At 42.0% G+C, this 20039-nt stretch overlaps 1 protein-coding gene across 1 annotated transcript in view; it reads right to left on the reverse strand.

The window, feature by feature from the left end:
* The window catches only part of CCND1 (cyclin D1), a 197033-nt gene extending 177260 nt beyond the window's left edge, over positions 1-19773 (reverse strand). The window contains exon 1 of the mRNA XM_056850736.1: positions 19768-19773. The gene's annotated coding sequence lies outside the window, so the exon portion shown is untranslated. The remainder of the gene's footprint in view (positions 1-19767) is intronic.
* Positions 19774-20039: the final 266 nt, after the last annotated feature.

Here is a 20039-nt window from a genome sequence, read left to right on the forward strand (position 1 = left end):
TGATAAAAATCCCTGGGCATCCAGACAAGCTGCTAAATTTTGCCTCGGGATATGTAAGACTCGGGGAACGATAGTAAAGCTGTTGTAAAGCTGTAGACTTTTATTCTTCTGTTGTACTGAATTATTGTTTTAAATCTGGAACTTTTGTTAAATCTTGTGATAACTTTTGTTATACTGGTCAAAATTTTGACCAAAATACTGGTCATAAATTTTATGATATGAATGTGCTACTTTTTAAGATGCTTAAAGACTCCTGTTTATTTATTCTTTGATAGCTATTCTTTTAAGAAGATGCATAACAAAAGCTGGACCTACTGGATGCTGACTCCAAATCAGTGGGAACTGTAATTTCTTAGATAAGACTTTAAGATCCTCCCCCCCCCATTCATTTTTTGATAACATCTCCAGAGTTGAGTGTGAAATGAAGTATGGAAGGCATTTCTTAAACCAGCCTTCCACCTCCTGCACGTTGTCTCTCAATTGACATCGCAAGGAACGACTGCTGCGTAACGGCATCAGCTCAGCTGAATTTCTTCAGGGGGAAAAAGATCCTCCAGCTGTATTTGACTTAGTCATTAGTTCAAACATCCCATTTATGTAACATCATCATTCCCTACATCAACTGTAAAGAGACATTGTTGATTTTGGCTGCAAGCTTTGGGGTGGACAGACATGGCCACTTGATCTAAGCAGCTGCCTCCTTGCTGCTCCCTCTGACTTCATTGTCATGGACAGAAGCATGAATTTGTAATGGATTTGCAACATGTGCATTAGTACATAAAAAAAAAACAAGCATATGACTCATTTGATGATAAAAATCGCTTTTTTTTTGGGAAAGCTATTTAGAGTACAAAGCGGAGGCAGGCAATGTAACTGTGGGCTTTCCCTAGAGAGTTCGCTTCATTGTGCAGGAAACGTTTAAGGGAAAACATTCTCTCCTGTAGGGGAGAGGAAAAATACTTCTATGGAATTCCAAGCTGAAATCTACCTCTAAATAGGATGTCTCTGGAAAGATGGTTTCTCTGGAGGGTTTGATGTAGGTATGACGAAGGGCCTTGGGTCTTGCTTCTGAAGACCAATTCTGGCACATTTCTTTATTAGGCTTGTATGCTGCCCTTTCCCAACTTTCAGTCCAGCTCAGAGCAGCTTACATCATAGTAATACAATTAAAAACCCAAAAATTTACAATTTAAAACCACAAATCACTTTAAAAAATTCCCAAGGCGCCCTTTACTTACAGATGCACAGCTGTGGAGAAATGAGCAAGGGAACCTGTAGGGTGGCTTCCACATGGGGACAGGATTTTGTCATTTCCCCCATTGCTGGTGCAGCTGCAGATAAAGCGCAGCAGACTGATCTGCGTGACACCTCCCCTCCCCTGGGCCACCAGGGATTTTGCAATTTTTAAAATATTGTTGCTAGAATATTATTATATCAATATAACATTGTAACTATAGATGTAAGAGGTTCACTGGATTCCCAGCTTTCATTTTCAAAAGTAGGGTTGCCAGGTCCCTCTTTGCCACCAGTGGGAGGTTTTTGGGGTGGAGCCTGAGGAGGGCAGGGTTTGGGGAGGGGAGGGTCTTCAATGCCATAGAGTCCAGGTGAACAGATCTCTATCGGCTGGAGATCCATTGTAATAGCAAGAGATCTCCAGCTAGTACCTGGAGGTTGGCAACCCTATTCAAAAGTCTCTATCTCCTCCCTGTGCAAAAATATTCATTTCTCCTTATATCTCCACAGTGAAGGGTCTAGAGACTTAATTTTTTTAAAATGAAAGCTGAGAATTCCGAGAACCTGCTACAGTTATAATTACAGTGGTATATTGATATAATGGTATATTTTAGTGCCAAATTTTAAAAAGCACCCCCCCCTGTAGTGATGGGGGGAGAAAATGGCTGCCATGGGGATAGGGTGTGGAAAAATGGTTGCTATGTGGGCCAGAAAATCCAATTTTTTTCCACCCACACAGCAACCATACAGGCTTTCTTGCAATTTCCCTCAAAACCTCAGACAAAACTAAGTCTGAAAAAGACTGGAGAAACCCTAGAGAAATGCAGCATAATGCTGTGGAGAAGCAGTGGGGGAAAAGCCTTCTTCCCAAAAAGCAATGAAGTCGGGGCAGATAACCCCTGAGGCAATATTCTAGATTGAAATGCGGTCAACCCGCAGAAGCGAAAAAGGCAAAATCTATGCTGGGAATTATCAGGAAAAGGACTGAGAATAAAATAGCCAATATTATAATGCTCCTGTATACATCTGTGGTGTGGCCTTGTTTGGAATACCATGTGCAGTTCTGGTCACTGTCTGCATCTCAAAAAGGACATTGCAGAACTGAGAAAATTACAGAAAAGAGCAATCAAGATTATTAAGGGTTGGAACACCTTTCCTATGAGGAAAGACTGAAGCTTCTGTGACTTTTCAATTTAGAAAGGAGACAACTGGGGGAACATGGTAGATGTTTATAAACCTATGCACAGGGTAGAGAAAGTGGAAAGAGAAAACTTTTCCTCCCACTCCCAACATACTAGAACTGGAGGGCTTATGTGGAATTTGCTGCCAGAGGATGTAGTGATGGCTGCAGGCACGAACGCCTTTAAAAGGGTATTAGATTCACAGAGGATAGGTCTATCAGTGGCTACTAGCCATGGTGACTAAAGAGAATTTCCACATTCAGAGGCAGTAAACCTCTGAATACCAGTGCCAGGAGGCAACATTAGAGGAACATTTTGGCCTTTATGACCTGTTGTTTGTCCTCCTGAGTAACTGGTTGGCCACTGTGTAAGACAAGATGCAAGACTAAATGGACCACTAGTCTGATCCAATAGGGTTGTTCTTATGGTCTTGTGTTGTTACTTGGTCAGAGTAGGACAGAAATACAAGAATCCCTATTCCTGATGACCACATGGGCCTATATGAGAACCCTAACTATGTGGTTACAAATTTAACAAGGTGCATTAGGAAAACAGTTTTATTCACACTTAACTCTAATTTCCTATTCAGGTTATTGCAGCAACCCACCCCAACAAGGAACAATTAGCTAATTGTCAAGGATATATCAATTGACCAACTTTATCTATAACAATTAATGGCTAAGGACAACATGTTGAAAGATCCTTCATCTGTGCAAATGGGAAGGAAAACTGTGTATTGAGCAATTTGCAGCCTTTCCCTAATGGAGAGCTTCCCATTTATGTCCCTTTTTCCCAGAGTAAAAACCATGATGAAATAACACTGCTCTCCTTTGCTTTAGAGAGCCATTGGTGCTTTTGTGATGTCAGCTGTCATTACACTTGTCTCCATGGTCAACTCAGGCCTGTTTGCATGCCTAACAACAACTGCACCTGGGTTAGCAAAACCTTGTGCTTGACAGGTTGTAAACAAAGTGTCAAGAATGAACGGAGGAATACAGAGATGAGCAGTGGCTAGCATCCTAGGAGAGACAGGTCAATCATATATGGGAATAAACCCTATTGAACATAATATCACATACCTCCAAATAAACATACATGGGAACATTGCAGTACAAGACTTGGGGAAGGAGAGGCAGAGAAGCAGGGTCCCAAAGGACAGAAGAGGAAGAAAGCAGGGGCTGAAGATAGAAAGGTGAGCCCAAGCCAGATGGGTAGAGAAGCATGGACGAATGCCTACCCACATGCTGAGTCACAGTATGTCTTCCTGGCCACATATGAAGAGACAATCCTCACCATATTCTTTCTGCACATATTTCCAAACATACTCCAGCATATATTTGGCATGTCCCTAGTTAAATGGAAGAGTTAGCACATGTATGGGGGCAGTGGATTGTGCTTGATGGTGCTAGCCCTTCAATAACATGTTCAGGTAACTTCTGCAAGAGCCCATGCCCTCACTGTGTGACTGAAATTGAAACACGAACTTGCAGAATTCTTTTTTAAACAGCTCATTGTTTGTGTATCTGTTTCCAAAGACTCTCCACCTACCAGATTTGGTGTTAGTATTTGTGTGAATTTACTTCTGATAGGTGCAGCGTTGCAGCTATAAACAGCATCAATTTCCAAGAAACTATCCTATATACTTTGCAATGTAAAGATGTGCCCATTTATCTGTTTCATCGGAAAACTGCAGTGGAACTGTCAAGTCTGGACAATTTTCAGATTCTTTTAGAAGTAGGAAGCAACCCATTGTGTTCAAATTTGCTCTTCATGACAGCTGAACCGACAGAAAAAACCGACAGAAAAATCTGTTGTGGAATCCAATGAGTCCTTATGATAACAACATGTCTGAAAATTCTTAAACCTGAAATACCTCCCTTTCTTAAATGATTACATGGAATTAAAATGATAATTTTTCCAGTGCACAACCCTATCCCCTTCAGAAGGCAGTGGCATGTGAAACAGGGCTTCTGATAAAGAAACCACCTGATTGGCCTACACAGTAGCAGGCGGTCCTTAAGATGTTCTGGCCCAAGACTATTTAGGGATTAAAGGGACAAACCGGCACTTTGAACTGAGCTCTGAAATGAATTTACAACCAGTAGATTTCTTTGAACCCTGGCAAGATGTGACATGTGCAGTCAGCCCCTGCAACAAACTTGTCCTTCATTTTGAATGTATTGCAGTTTCTGAACCCTCTTCATTGACCACTTCCTGGGGTGCATTGCTGAATCAGACCTGGAGATAAGTATTGATGTAATCATGAATAGAAAGTTCATGCACATTTAATGAATTAATGATATTTTTCTGCATCCTTCCCCTTTCTTCCAGGAACCCAGTGTTTTTCATACTTCTTCCTCATTTCTTCATGGTGCTTCCCTGTCTATGGTTCTTCCCCATTTGAGCCTCACAAAAACTCTAAGAGGTAAATTGAACTGAGAGATATTGGCCTAAAATCACGGAGCCGAAGTTCTAGGGTTGCCAGGCCCCACTTCGCCACCAGTGGGATGTTTTGGGGGCAGACCTGAGGAGGGCAGGGTTTGGGGAGGGGAGGGACTTCAATGCCATAGAGTCCAATTGCCAAAGAAGCCATTTTCTCCAGGTGAACTGATCTCTATCGGCTGGAGATCAGTTGTAATAGCAGAAGATCTCCAGCTAGTACCTGGAGGTTGGCAATACTAGTAAATTCCCTGTTCCAACATGTATGGGAGTCTCACCTGTTCATTTGCTGGAGACTGGTAGCCTAAATTCCTGGCCTAATCCTAGGTAGTGGGATCACCACATGTGGGCAACAATCCCAGTGTTGATTGGAGAAGTCTTTCATAGGCCATTAACGCATGCTTCAGTCCTTGTTTAGTCCCTGTGTTGTTGCATATTTGATGATCCTCCATGCAAAAAATTTAACGCATGGGAAGGAGCTGCCACCACTCTGCGCTCCTCCACCACACTGTCCCCCGGGTGGAGGCGAAGGGAAGCCAGCGGCGGGTGGAGGTGGCTGCAACTGGTGGAAGGAGCTGCTGTCACTCTGCCTTCCCCTGGGTGAGGTGAGGGGAAGCAGGCGTCAGTTGGAGGCATGGGAGTGGGGGAGAGGGGGAGAGTGGGGATGTGGGGTTTGGGGGGGAGAACGGTGCTGCCACCACTGCTGCTGCCATCGGGCTGGTCAGTGGCTTCTTCTGGCAAAGAGTTGACCCAGATCTTCTTGTGGGGAATTGTCCCTTAGGCAGATCATGAGAGGGAAGGCACCTTGGCCATCTTCTGGGTCACTGTGTGTGTGTGTGTGGGGGGGAGGTAGTTTGGAAATTCCTGCATTGTGCAGGGGGTTGGACTAGATGACCCTGGTGGTCCTTTCCAACTCTATGATGATTCTATGATTCCAGATGCTTAACGCTCCGGCAAGCTCTCGCGTTTGCTGCAAGGCTTAAATTAAAGTCGCGACAAACCAAGAAGTGAAAAACACAGGAAAGTTCCTGAATTGGGTGGGTCGATCATGCAGGCTGGACATGGCTATGCATGTTGACTGAGGAGATTTGCGACATGCCCAGGAGATTCACCGGACAAAACAGTAATGCGTTTTCAGCCAGTATGCCTCTGTTAAAACTGGATCCAAAGTGGGCCAAAGTGGCTGACCCCAAACCAGATTGTCCAAAGGTTCAACCTGGATTATTCTTTTAATGATAGAGTTTACCAAGGTTAAGTCATGCAGCCTGTTTTAAATGGCAGAGCAATACACTGGAATATATGAATGATGCACTTTTGAATATGTTCTGCTTCTGTATGCCCACATGTATGGGGAAGGCTTCCTTAATCATGAGATATGACTTCCAGGGAGCCTTGAGTCTCGGTATCTCTTACGTGGGAAATTAAGACCTGATCTTTCAATCAGACAATGCAGTTTATTGGCCAGGAAGGGGGGTAGGGAGTGTACACACTCTAAACAAGCAGCTTGTTTTTGTGATTATGCCCAAACACAACCATAGGTACAAACACCTCAAGCTTTGGAAGTGTATTGACATTGGAATTTTAGGGCTGGAGTCCATCTGCAGTTTATTACAAGCACATTATGCAGCATAAGTGAAACAATCTGGACTGCAGGCTAGGAAGCTCGCTCCCCATTCCCTTGAAGTTCACAGCAAAGATCCCATTAACTGAAAATGGGATTTGGATCAGGCGCTGGGATTCCAGGGTAATATTGGCAAAGCTTCAAATGAATATATAAATACACACACACACACACACACATATATGTATGTGTGTGTGTGTGTATGTGTATGTATATATATATATATATATATATATATATATATATATATATATATATATATATATACACACACACACACACACACACACACACACACACATACAAACAACATTTGGATCTTTAACCCTGATTGTTACGGCAATGTGAATTCCCAGAGGCTAAAAAGAAGATAGCAAGAGAGGAAGTTTATTTTGATGAGGAAATCCCTTAATGCTGCTGAAAATATGCTTGGAATGGTTAATTAGCATACAGGGGGTTTGAAGGAAACGCTATCTTGAAAGTGAACCATCATCTTTCTGTCAGGTTTTCCTTCGATTTGTCTCTTATCTTCAGGAAACTCTCACAGCTTCTGAATCTGTTGTTGGCTGGAATGAGCAGAGGGACAGTGACTCAGTTCTGGGCAATGGGACAAGTTCTCTTTGGTTTCTAAATTTCCACAATAGCGTGTATCTAATGAAGTTCAGCCCAACCAGGGGATATCCAGGGTGGGCTCCTAAACTAAGGAAAAGTGAAAGTTCTTTCTTAAAAATAACAAACAGTAAATTCATGCACCAGATAAGCCCTTGGGAAATGAATACACTGACTAGCACCAAAAGTATTTGCTGTTTCTCCGGTGACTAAGGCATCCAAAAATGTGCAGTATTATTAATCAAAATGAAAGCACTGTATACTGGTAAGGAACTGGTGACAGGATACAGCAGCAACCAATACCCTCTGAAGCTATTTCCGACCAAAAACATTAAGATTGCTATGACTCGTCCCGAGTAACTATTTTCGTGTGTGGTCAGACGTTTGGGATTCTTTGCTCTGTGGCTGTCAACACAGCTTGGAAAATAAAGAATTTTCTCGTTGGTTGAAAAATAGCATTCTGAGGTGCTTGTGAGTTGGTGGGGTGGCCACATCAGCACCTTTTCCTCAGCAGCATACACCAGCATGTGCCTACCCTGAAACAGACATTTTGCTTCCCTGTAATTTGAAGAAGGACTACAATTCTGTGTGTTCTAGAAAAGTAACATAGTTCCCACCTCCTAGGACTATTCTCTTTGTGTCTGGAGAAGTTTTGTTTTCATATATTAAACATGTTAGACTCTTGAAACCATATTTGTAAAGACATCTCTTTGGCCTTATTCAGAGATTGCAGCAATGGTGGATATACCTAACTGGTAAGAGTGAACAGTGAAGGGGAAAATCAGCATGCCCTGAAAATCTGAGCATCTTTTGAGAACTTGATAATGGTGAGATACGCATGGTCAAAGATAGCAAAAGGTGCTATCCTCCATGTCGAATATGGCAACTTTCCCCACAAAGTGCATTACAATCATTATGAAGTTTTTCCTACGTGGGTCAATGTTATTTTTTTCAGATAGGTAAGACCAGCCAATTACTTAACACCACACAGTGAGATCATGGGAAGCAGGCATTTAAGAGGCAAGGTAAATACGCAGTTAGGGATGAGAGGCTGGGCACCTGAGTGGCAGAAAGAGGGAATAAAAGGCCTTGAGGGGGACCCTGAGAAATAGGAATGCGCCAACGCATGGAATAAAGTGAAGATGTAGAAAATGAACTCGAAAAGCTCCATTCATTTCGTTCAAAATGAATGGGGACTGGAAACAAAACAAATGCAACAACAAAACAAAAATGAACATGTGGAATAAAATTTAATGAACACGATTAAATCTTTATAAAAGAAAAACAAAAAACTATTGTACAGTTCAACTGCAGAGCAGAGCCCTTGGATTGGATCGGATTATAACGATATATTTGCATCACTTGGTGATCCGCCAAACCACACAAACCCACCTGCCATGAGTTACCTTGTGCTTGAAACCGCCATGTTTTACAGTCCAAGGCACACAACAAAAGTAGAGCCTTTAGTAGCTGAAGGGCTGCCTTCTCGTGTGGGCCATCCTTAGCTGCATATCCTGGTGCAAGTGAATGTCTACAGCTCTCTAGTACATCTTAATGAGTGTAACAAATTTTCAGTGTTTTCAGTGGGACACAGGAGTAAGGACAGCGCCAGCCAAGGATCATCCAAATTCTGTAACCTTTTACTTACAAGGAAAACTCAATCTAAGAACACAAGATATTTTGTTTTCCATTCCCCGCCCCCTAATCTGTGAACCTCTCTAGTTTTTTTGTCTCCCAGCAATTCCCATATTTCTATGCTAATGTCTGAAACAGGAATAAAAACCCAATATGTTAATAATCAAGGAGTCTGCTTGCTGTTTTAGGCAGACATCAGAGAATTTCTCCCACAGTCTGTTCTGTATAATCAGAAGGCCCCATTCGTATTAACACAGCCTTATGTAACAAATCCAAAGTGACAAACCAAACAGCTTTGAGCAGTTACGTTCCTTCCCCTAACACCCCAGAGTGTTGCGCATGTAAAAAAGCTGCATCCCGGAGGCATGCAAGAGAAACAAAGAACAGCAGCTCCATTACAGCAGCCCCGGCTAGGCCCTGAGTGTTTCAGCAGACCATCACAACAAACGTTTCTCCCCTGCCAGAGGAATACTGAAAATGCAATCTGGTCTTGCAGTTGCCGGGCCAGAAATATTGTATCACTGAAAGGGAAGACATTTGTTCTCAAAAGCGACACTGCAGAAAGCCCTACGTCTGAGTCATCCACTTTGACAGCATGTGTGTCCATCCTCAAACCGAACGGGAAAGTTTTCGGCAAAACCTTTTTCAGAGTTGTTTTAAGGTCCCAAGTCACCATGCGCAGGATCCAGAGATCACTTGGATCAATGAAAAGGACGCCACTGACTCCAGTGGGGTTTGGATCAGACTCGACATAAATCTCAATCCTAGTTGCTTTAATTACTGACAACTCCCTTTTCTCAGCATGAAGCCACAGAAACCAAATGCTTGTTATTTACACAGTAACTCCAAAGCAAATGAAGAGTTTAAAAGCGGGGGGGGGGGGACCACCAGGCTGCATACTTTCTTGGTAGTCAGTAACACGGAAATCAGTGAGACTGGGCATGGGATTCGGGATATCGGTCTCATTCAGCTCGCTTGCTCTCTGTTGTCTGGTCTTCATGGCCAGTTACTAGTAAAGCCAAACAATTTATAATTCCTTGGTTCCAAATACCAATCAGAGACTCCTAATGTCTTCAATATGTGATGAGCAATATCACTTTAGATGAATAAAGAAGTCCCTTGAAAGCAGTTATACCATGAAATTCTGTCTTTCTCCTCTGGAGGTGAGAAACATTGGGGGAGGATAGACACATTTTCCAGATTCCCTGGTGCCTTGAATGCCGCTGTAGCAATGTTCAGGGGGGGAAAGGAAGAGGAGGAGGAAAGAGAGATAGAAAGAGAGGCCTCCTTTAAATTTTCAGAGCAGCTGCCACTGATATAGGATTGCCAGGCCACGATCCGGCCCTGGAAGGTTTGGGGTTGGGGTAAGGGGCAGATATGATGACAAAACTCATCAATGTCGTGTCTAGGTGAAAACCCAGACATGAAGTCAGTGCATGAGCTGATAGTCTGGACTTTCCCCCAGACTCTGTGGTATTACCCTAGCCTTTTGTGCATGGCTGTTTCCCTCGCCATCACCCCTCCGATGACTTTGGTTCTTTATTTTGATTATGCATGCAGTTTCCAACCATCAGAGGTCGCCTTGCTTTCCCCCTGCATTTCTTCACATTTTGCCCGCATTTTCAGAGACCTGTTTATCTCGAATTTGAGATAAAGGTGCCTGTTGTGGTGGTGGTGGGGGGGAGACGATTGCAAGCCACTTACATTAAAGAAAAGCAGGGTATAAAAAATGAAGTCTTCTTCTTCCTGTCTCCCTAGACACAGCATGTCTGCCCCGAGCTCATCACACGAGGCAGCTCCAGAGGTTTCTGCAGCTGCTAGTCAGTGTGGGTGCCCCGTCACCTCCAAAATCTGGAGGCACTTCCAGCTGATGGAAGATCCTTGGTTTGTACCATGCCAGTGTAAGGCCCGGATCAGTTGAGGGAGTGCCCTGATTAATCTCTTGACTACCAGCCCAAGGAACCATCTGAAGAAGCACCAGCAGGTGATGCTTCTTTGGGGGGAGAAAGAGGCTGGTGGGGTTGGGTGGCCTTGCGGCCCAGAGGCTCTTCTTATGCCCTCCAACGAGCATGCAGAGTGAGTGTGTTTTCTCCCATGAGGGTTACACTGTCAGCCCATATCACTCATGCCTGCTCACCTAGACAGTTGAGCAGCTGGGCAACTTCCCAGTTCTGGACTTTGAGGTGAAGTGAACATGCATTTGTGCCTGCATCCTCTCTCAGGCAGTCTTGGGAAGTTGGGTTGAAGCTCTTACCAAAATTAAAATGTCACTAGAAAGAAGCAGGAGGGCAGTTACCCAATCTGATTGGCAGAATCCCCCCATCCCTAATGCCATTCCGAATCCACCTACACCAAAATGCCTCAACTGAACCCTAGTAGTTGTGTGGCACAGGGGGATGTTGGAGGTGATGCTCACTCAGTTACCAGCCACCACAAACCAAAACTGCATGCTGAAAATAATACAGCTGAACCAAAACTGTTCTTCATTTTGTTGGAGATAAAAGGGACAGAGTAGAATAGGGACCTGTGTGTAAAACAGAAACCAGCAGAACCCACAGGAGCACCATAGATAATGAAGCTAATCTGGATGTGTTACATTCTTCTTTGCAGGGGTGGGAGGTGGGAAAAGGAGAGCCAATGATAAAGGGCAGCTACAGCACCTAAGGCTCCTCCTCTGAGGCAGTGATGGTGTGCAGACGGCTGAGAGAGGAGGGTCAGGGTGCACACAAAACCCCCTCCCACTCACCTTCTGAGGCCTTCCTTAGGGAAGTAATAGTATGTGTGTTTGTCAGTGGATTGTCCCTGGTTCTGCTGGGCATGCAGAAGTGCTCTCCCTGTGCTTAAGATTGCTGTGCTGGGCTTTTGTGGATTGCCCTTGTAAAAAAAATATGCTGGGATTCTCTGGGCTTGCACTGCCACAGTGTCCATGGATTCTGCTGGGCATTCTGTCCATTGCCATTTGTTCTGCTTGGCATGCAAAAATGTCCCCCCTCCACCTTCAGTGTCCACAACAGAGATTCTCTGGTTTGACATAGGTTATGTTGGGCTTGCACTTGTTGCCTGAGTGGTTATAGGTTCTGCTGGGCTTCTTCAAATTGCAATTTTATTCTTCTTTGCTTGCAAAAGTGCCCCTCTTCAAGCCTAAGATTGTTGTTCTGGGCCTCTGTGAATTGCTAGTTGGTTGTAAAACAACAACAACTGCTGGGATTCTCTAATTTGACACTGGTTCTGCTGGGCTTGCACTGCCCGAGTGGCTGTGGGTTCTGCTGGGCTTCTCTGTTACACATTGGTTCTGTTGGGCTTGCAAAAGTGCCCCTGCTTGATTTAGTTCTGCTGGAATTCTCTGGTTTGACATTGATTCTGTTGGGCTTGCCACATTGACTTGTGGTTCTGTTGGATACCTGGGTTCTGCTTTGATTCTGTTGGGCTTGTCTTGGTTCTTGGGATAGGAGGCATTGACCTGTGGTTGATGCAGGCATGCCTCTTTGCTTTTGCCCTGAATAAAAAGGCTGTTTTTCCTCCAATGGAAACAACTGAGGGTGGATGGGGGCACTTTCTTTGGGGCCCATAGAATTTGACTCCCTGGCCCAATCTTCTTGAAACCTGGAGGTTCTTCTGTGGAGAGGCACCACCAGCTCTGTTGCAAATTTGGTGCCTCTAGATTAAAAAACAGCCCCCAAGACCCCCAGATAATTTCCCCATAGGCTATAATGAAACTGAATATATTTGGATTCCTAAATAAAACCCAAAGCTGAATACCATACCAGAATTCGGGAATATCGGGAATACTGATATTTTCAAAAAGCTGTTTTTTTAATGCACACCCGACTTTCAGATTCAAGCTTCAACAATGGAGTTCACACATCCTTATTTATCACTGGAAACAGTAATATTAAATTAGTCTCTGTGTGGATACCAAAGATATAGCATTCTCACCAATGACCCATCATGAGTACTAATAGTGTGAAAAAATCTTCTTGATTATGTCATTACAAGCTAACAATGTATCCTTCCCTTCCTTTAAACAGTTTCTAAAGGGGTGTATATGGTTCTCTTCCCTATTCATAGCTTCACAGCTATCCTGTAAGTTCTAGAGATAGCAACTGACCCAAGGTAATATTTATGGCTTTTCTAGAGCTTTGTATGACACTCTAACTACTACACCACATTTCTACTACATATCTTCATAAACGATATGTTGAGTGAATATGTATATTCAAGAATCCACTATCACCTTGATAAAAAAACTTCCAGCCTCTTAAGGTGCAGAAACATTCCTAAACCAAATCATAAGCCAAGATTTGACTGGAATTCTTGGTGCAATCACATTCTTCAGCCACCCCTTTCCTCTTAAGCCTGCTTTCTTCCACTGTAGTATACTCAAGTGGAGCATAGATTATACAAGAGTCCAGGGAGGTGATCCAGTAATGCTTGGCTCAACATTGCATTGCCTCAGTTTCTTTGCAGACTGGAAAAATCCTCTCTCCAGTTGTTGAGCAAGGATTTAAAAAAACAAACAAACCAGGAAGTCATTGAAGGATTTCTGGGCAATCTTATATTTTCTATTGATATTTTCATAGCCTATGCCTTTTACTGAAGACTCCAATCCACAACAGTCATTTGTATAATTAGAATATTTACATTTGGAGAAAAGATATGCTGCTCATTCATTATGTTAGATTATTACAGAAAGTATACAATAAAGGAATATGATGGTGGTTTATAGCTTCTTCATGTCTCTCACATTTTTTGAAAAAACTCTAATAAGACCCTTTCTTTACAGAGAAAGTATTCCAACCTCTAGAAAATATGAGTTTCACTATTTTACACCTTTTTTTACACGTTTGCAAAATAAGGTGACAGAAAGGACACTATTTTGAATAGTGTCAGTCACTTTCCTAATAATCCCTAACATGGAATTGGCTGTTTTACACAACTAGTTATCCAGCATACCTCCAAGATCTTTCTTAGATTAGACATTTTGAATTAATATCTCATCAGGGTATAAATAAATACAAAGTGATGCACACTGAAGCAAAAGACTCTTAATGTCATAAGTATGCTGGTGGAGCGTGAACAGGCTGTCATCCATATGAAAAGAGAGGTATGTATTATGCCACTTTCCTCAGCAAAGTTGGAAGCTTTCCTCCAGTCTAAGGAACTATCCTCTGATGGATGTGGTTCTTCCTCCAGCAGAAGAGCTCATTCCATAAGAAGAAGGACTCAGGCTGGAGGAAGGCTTCCAAATTTGCTTCTGTTTTCAGGTTGGGTTTTATTCCCCTCTTTTTTCTTCCACTACTGTACTCAGGGGATTTAGTCTTATTGCCACAATGGCAAACAGGGACTTCCAAGTTTTCTGTTATTCTGATGATCATATAGCATCTCTATTAGACCAGCCCCAATTTTTTTAAGTCCAGTGCACCTTTAGAACGTAATACAAATCTATGGGAGACATTTAGAAGATCTAATGAGATAAAGATGAAATTAGATACACATGCAGGAGTCCTGAGGGATTATTGCAGGAACAAAATCATACCCAGGGGGCTACGCATTAAAAAAGCCCCAGGAATGTTCCCAAATAATGACCAATTTAAAGATAGGTGGTATGCTATACTGAATAAGTGTTCCATGGACCTCATGGTACTTTTGATAGAAACAGCCATGTCAGAAGGTAAAAAACTGGAAAAGGAGATTGCACAACTTAAAGACAGCATCAGCAATAATCAAGTGATAAGGATTTCTCTGGCAAAATGAATAATTTAGATATGGACCTAAAGCGACAGTTTACAGAATGAAAAGAAATTAAATTCAAAAAATTCCAAAGGGACCTTAAGGATTATGACGAAAATAGGGTATATAACTGACAACCACATAAACAAGGCCCCTTGAGTAAAAAATCAGTATCTTTTGACCTCACTTTAGATTCCAGCACAGATATTGATAGATCACGTACATCAGAGGAAGATATATCATCACATCCGCAGGACTATACCCATCTTTCCATACTGAAACAAGATGATAGTTTTTTAGGCCACAGCAGGGAATTAAGATCAGGCAGGCAATACAAGCCTCAAGAACACAAACCCCACCACAGGAGAAAATATCAAAAAACCCACAGGTGGTAAACCTCTCCAAAGGGCTTAACATTTTGGGGAAAGACCTTTCTTTTGTCCCGATGCCATCTCTCAACTTTTTTCAAGTACAGGCAGAAATCCAACATTTATTTAGAAAAATAAGATTAGCTGATTATTTTCAAAAAGAAAATCCAGATAATTATTTACAGATAGATCGGGTATCCTTGAAGCCCAAATCCACCTTTAACCCTACCACCAACAATCCGAGAATCCTAGTTTTTCAAGATCTAGTTCTGGAAGAATTAAATAAATTAGAAAACACAGAAACATCAATTTGGCATAATTTAAATAGAACCAAAAAATTAACTTTACACCAGCTATCACAACGCAAAGATGTAATCTTAAAACCTGCAGACAAGGGAGGGATATAGTTGTGTGGGGCAGAGAAGATTATGTTAAAGAGGCCTACAGGTAATTGAATAATACGGCACATTATTCTAGATGTGAAGCTAACCCCACTATAAATATTAAGAAGGCCACAGCTGATCTCCTAGAGGAGGGATTAATGGAGAACTACATAGATAGATCCACCTACATTCATCTTACACAAACTGACAACAGGGTTCCCCAATTTTATTTGCTGCCAAAAATCCACAAAGGCACATTCCCTGTTCCAGATAGACCCATAGTCTCAGGCTGTGGCTCTGTGCTGGAGCCCCTAGCTAGCAGCATATGTGGATCTCTTTCTAAAACCACTAGTTCCTAATATCAAATCATATCTAAAGGACACCATAGATTTTTAAAATCACATCCACAATGTACAACTTTTGGCTGAGGATGTAGTTTTCCTCTACACTAACATTCTACAAGAGGAAGCCTTAGATGTCCTCAGAGAAGTCCTTGACAAGAGAAAACAGTACAGGTATTCACCTACACACTTTCTTTGCCAAATGGCAGATCTCTGCCTAAGAAAAAAATTCTTCCAATCCCAGCATGATTTTTATATGCAGGTATCAGGTATAGTAATGGGCTGCAAGTTTGCCCCTGAGTTAGCAAATTTATTTATGGAGAGATTAGAAAATACATTTATTCTCCAGGAAGAAAATATATACTTTAAACACATTATCATATATAAAAGATACCTTGATGATATTTTTATTATTTGGCAAGGCAATACAGAGACACTTTCCAGTTTTGCAGAATATATCAACACCATCCACAACACTATCAAATTTGAGATGACATTTAACAAAACCAAAATACATTTTTGGACATTGAAATAAAAAAAGGTTGGAACCAGCATAATAACAGATGTTTACAGAAAACCAACTGATGCAAATTCATACCTAGCTTGTGACAGCTTCCATCCATACCACCTAAAGAAAAACCTACCGTACTCTCAGCTCCTCAGACTAGAAGAAACTGTAGCCAATACTCAGATTTTATTAGACAAGCCAACATTACAATCAGCCAATTCAGGGAGAGGGGTTACTCATCTAAAATCCTAAAACAAGCCTTTCACAAAGCATCACATACTCCCAGATCCTCCTTGCTAAAGCCCAAGGCCAAGAATAATAATAACGATAGAATGGTCATCACTCTAACCTACAACAACATCTATAATAAATTAAACAGCATTATACAAAAACATTGGGATGTATTATCTAACATCCCTAGATGCAGCTCTTTCCCCCTCTTTTCATACAAAAGATCCAGAAACTTCCAGGACATTCTAGTGAGTAGCTCATTAAAAGACCAAACCACTAAGAAAAATACTATAGATGGGAAGGGGCTGCCACAAGGTAATTTTCCATGTGGACACTGTGCTGTATGCCCCCATTCTGTTAAAAGAAACACCTTTCACAATTCTAATGGAGACAGAACCTTTTAGTTTAGCAGTGCTTTCTTATTTTCTTTGAAACAATTGCCTTGAACATAAGCAGCTGTGTGATCTCTTCAAGATGAGTGGTGTATGTATGCCTCCTTCTGCATCTCTGCTAGTTGGCTCATCAGCATGCAAACTCTGTTTAGTGATAAGTGCACCCCAAAAAGTTTTGTGCAAACAATCTTACTGCGAAGCTTCTTTGAGCCAATATGTTTGTTCTGCAAAACTAGGATGGAAGTTATGTAACAGAAGTCTGGTTTTTTTCAATGAGATATCCTGTTCTTGCAGTTTCCAGTACTGCCGGAAGTATCACAAGAATAGCTTCCCACCCCCACCCCCTTTGATTGTATTTTATTACTTCTGCTTCTGGTCCTGGTCCTGGAAACACATGACTTCATGGAACTGAACAGCCATTCAGTGATATGGACAGAATTCACCAAATCTTTGTACCTAAATCTTCTTTAAAAAACCAAATGGTTCCCTCTTGTGCCAAGTGATAGTGCAGAGGATTTTCCAAAAATCCCTAAAACCAAAATATTCTGACCAATACTGGTAAAGATAACACCAGGATATCAATCAATCTTTATTTTACAGTCATTTGACCAAAAATAGAACACATCTAATCAAGAGTAACATAAATTTGTAATAAAACAGTATCAGTCAATCAAAAAGTCCACAAAATAAAAATATCAATAAAATCCCATATCTAAAGAGGTAAGCAAGCTAGCTTCTAAAACGTTTATCTATCAAATTCTACCAATTTGTACATTACATCCTTTCGGGAATTATATATAGCAGCACAAAATTTGGCTACACATCTCGAAGTTTGTGTGTTACTATCTTCCAGTAGTCGTTGGATACAGATTTTATCAGGTAGCCCTGTATTATTTCTTAGAGTTTCTTGAATAGTCTTAGATCTTAACTCATGATGGAGAGGGTAACACCAGGATATAAACAACAGCATTCTGTGGTTTAGCTACGGGAAGTCCATGTACAGGAAGCTCCTCTAAAGAAGGAACTTCTATTTCTTACATTATTTAACCGACATCACTCATCACTAATATAGGGCTAACTGAATATACAAATCAAGCTCTTTTAAGGCCCATTGATTTCAATCGGTACGTTAAGCTTGCGATTAAACCTCTCCCATTGGAACCAGTGACATTTTAAAATCCTTGAGTTTAATCATACCCAAATGTTGAAAATCAGTAAGGCTTAGTTCTGGCATCAATTTGAAAGCAAGGTTTAATTAAGTAACTATGGTTAGTGAGATCATCTGAGTGCAGGCCATTCCACTAAGGGTCCATCAAACCAGGAACTGAAACCATAGTTTGATGTGGCTTTGTTAACCTGGTGTGACATATAAACACTGACATTGCGGCTTAAAGCTGGCTTGTTCCTTCATGCCACCTTCATGTACTTCCCAGCTACTAGGGTTGGCATGGCAACCTCCAGGTACTAGCTGGAGATCTCCTACTATTCCAACTGATCTCCAGCTGATACAGATCAGTTCACCGGGAGAAAATGGCCACTCTATGGCATTGAAGTCCCTTCCCTCCCCCAACCCCACCCTCCTCAGGCTCCACCCCAAAAACCTCCAGCTGGTGGCAAAGAGGAACCTGGCAACCCTACCAGCTACAGAGGTGCCTTTCCAGAGCAGAGCTGATGAAACTAGCTACTGTTGAGGCAAACTAGGATTGGAATGATTTTCCCTGAGCTGAATCCTGGTTTCATAATCAAAAAGGAGCAGTGGTTTTGCATTACATCTGAACTGAGCCAACGCATTAAGTTTAGTCACACTGCATGTTGTATTAAGGTTGGACCTAGAAGGGCAATGTCTGTGAAATGATAACTGGATCCTCTTCTCCATCCTTGAATTTGAATATCCTATCTTGTATCAGATTGCTACTCCTTTTTTTTGCAATTATGAATGACAACACAGACAGCTTTCAAGCATTTATTTTATTTTATTCCACAAAAAATAGATATAGAGGTAAAAAAAGAGGTAGATCCAGGACACTGTTTTAACGTGGAAGATATTGCGCAGCAGTTTAAAACGTCTGTTTCTCAAATTGCTGCGTTACTTTGGGTTAACAGCACATTCACCACTGAGCTCTGAGTGTGCCTCAGCTACTGTGACGTGAGAGTAAAAAGTATGAACAGCTGCAGATTCCGTGGTCAGTCTCTACGTGGGGTTTGACAAACCTGGAAGGGGACAGCCAATGCAGGGAGACTCATGCAAGGAAAGGGAATACTGTTACCGGCATCATTGTGCAAATGGATTAGCAAGCCACTCGGTCAGCATAAAATATGGCATTCCACTGAGAATTTCCCCCCAGAAATCTTCCCAGGTGCCTTATCATTTTATGAAAGCAGCCAGGCTGGGCTTTGCAATAGGAACTCTCGCAGCACACAGGCCATTAAGAGCAGAACCGAAACAAGCCTTATTTACAAAGCAAAATAAACAAGTACCGTAGATCAGTGGGAAATGAGACCACGGATAAACTAGAAACACTGAGTACATCGGGCATTATAAAAATACTCCTTATATTAGTCATATAGCATTCAGTTGAGATTTATTTTAATCAGTTCCCATTTACTCAGTGGTTCTATTTGATCTTAATTTTCATTCATTGCTGCTCTGTTTATACTAGTTTATTTTTTAATCAAGACTCAGGAAATTCATGTTTGCAGGCTGAACATCCTTCTCAGGATCTTTCTCCTCACTGCCAGAGGTTCCCAGAGCATCTTCTGTACTATCAATAGTTGGCTACTATGGCTACACCACCCAGCATGGTCCAGTGGTTAAGAGTGGTGGTTTGGAGTGGTGGACTCTAATATGGAGAAACAGGTTTGATTCCCCACTCCTCCACATGAGCGGCAGATGCTAATCTGGTGAACTGGGTTGGTTTCCCCACTCCTACACATGAAGCCAACTGGGTGAGCTTGGACTAGTCACAGTTCTCTCAGAGCTCTCTCAGCCCCACCTACCTCACAGGGGGTCTGTTGTGGGGCGGGGAAGGGAAGGTGATTGTAAACCGCTTTGAATCATCCTTAAGTGGTAGAGAAAGTCAGCATATAAAAACCAACTCTTCTTCTCCTCCTCACACTCACTGGCAAAACCCTGACAGAGGCTGGACACTTTATTTTGCCTTCACTTTGTTTCAAGATGGCCCTGGAAGGCATTGTAATGGCTTCTCACTTCTCCAGACTCTCTCCATGTTTCTAACACCATAGCTTCTGAAGGTAAGTCCTAAATACTCTCTGCTCCATGTGCCTGCAATATGCCACACGGGACTCCTTCCAGCTTCCAGACATACTACCCCAAGGGCAAAATCACAGCTTTGTTTCCCTACCAGGAG

This window comes from Euleptes europaea, chromosome 6, assembly GCF_029931775.1.
Source record: "Euleptes europaea isolate rEulEur1 chromosome 6, rEulEur1.hap1, whole genome shotgun sequence".
NCBI classification, from domain to species: Eukaryota; Metazoa; Chordata; class Lepidosauria; order Squamata; family Sphaerodactylidae; genus Euleptes; species Euleptes europaea.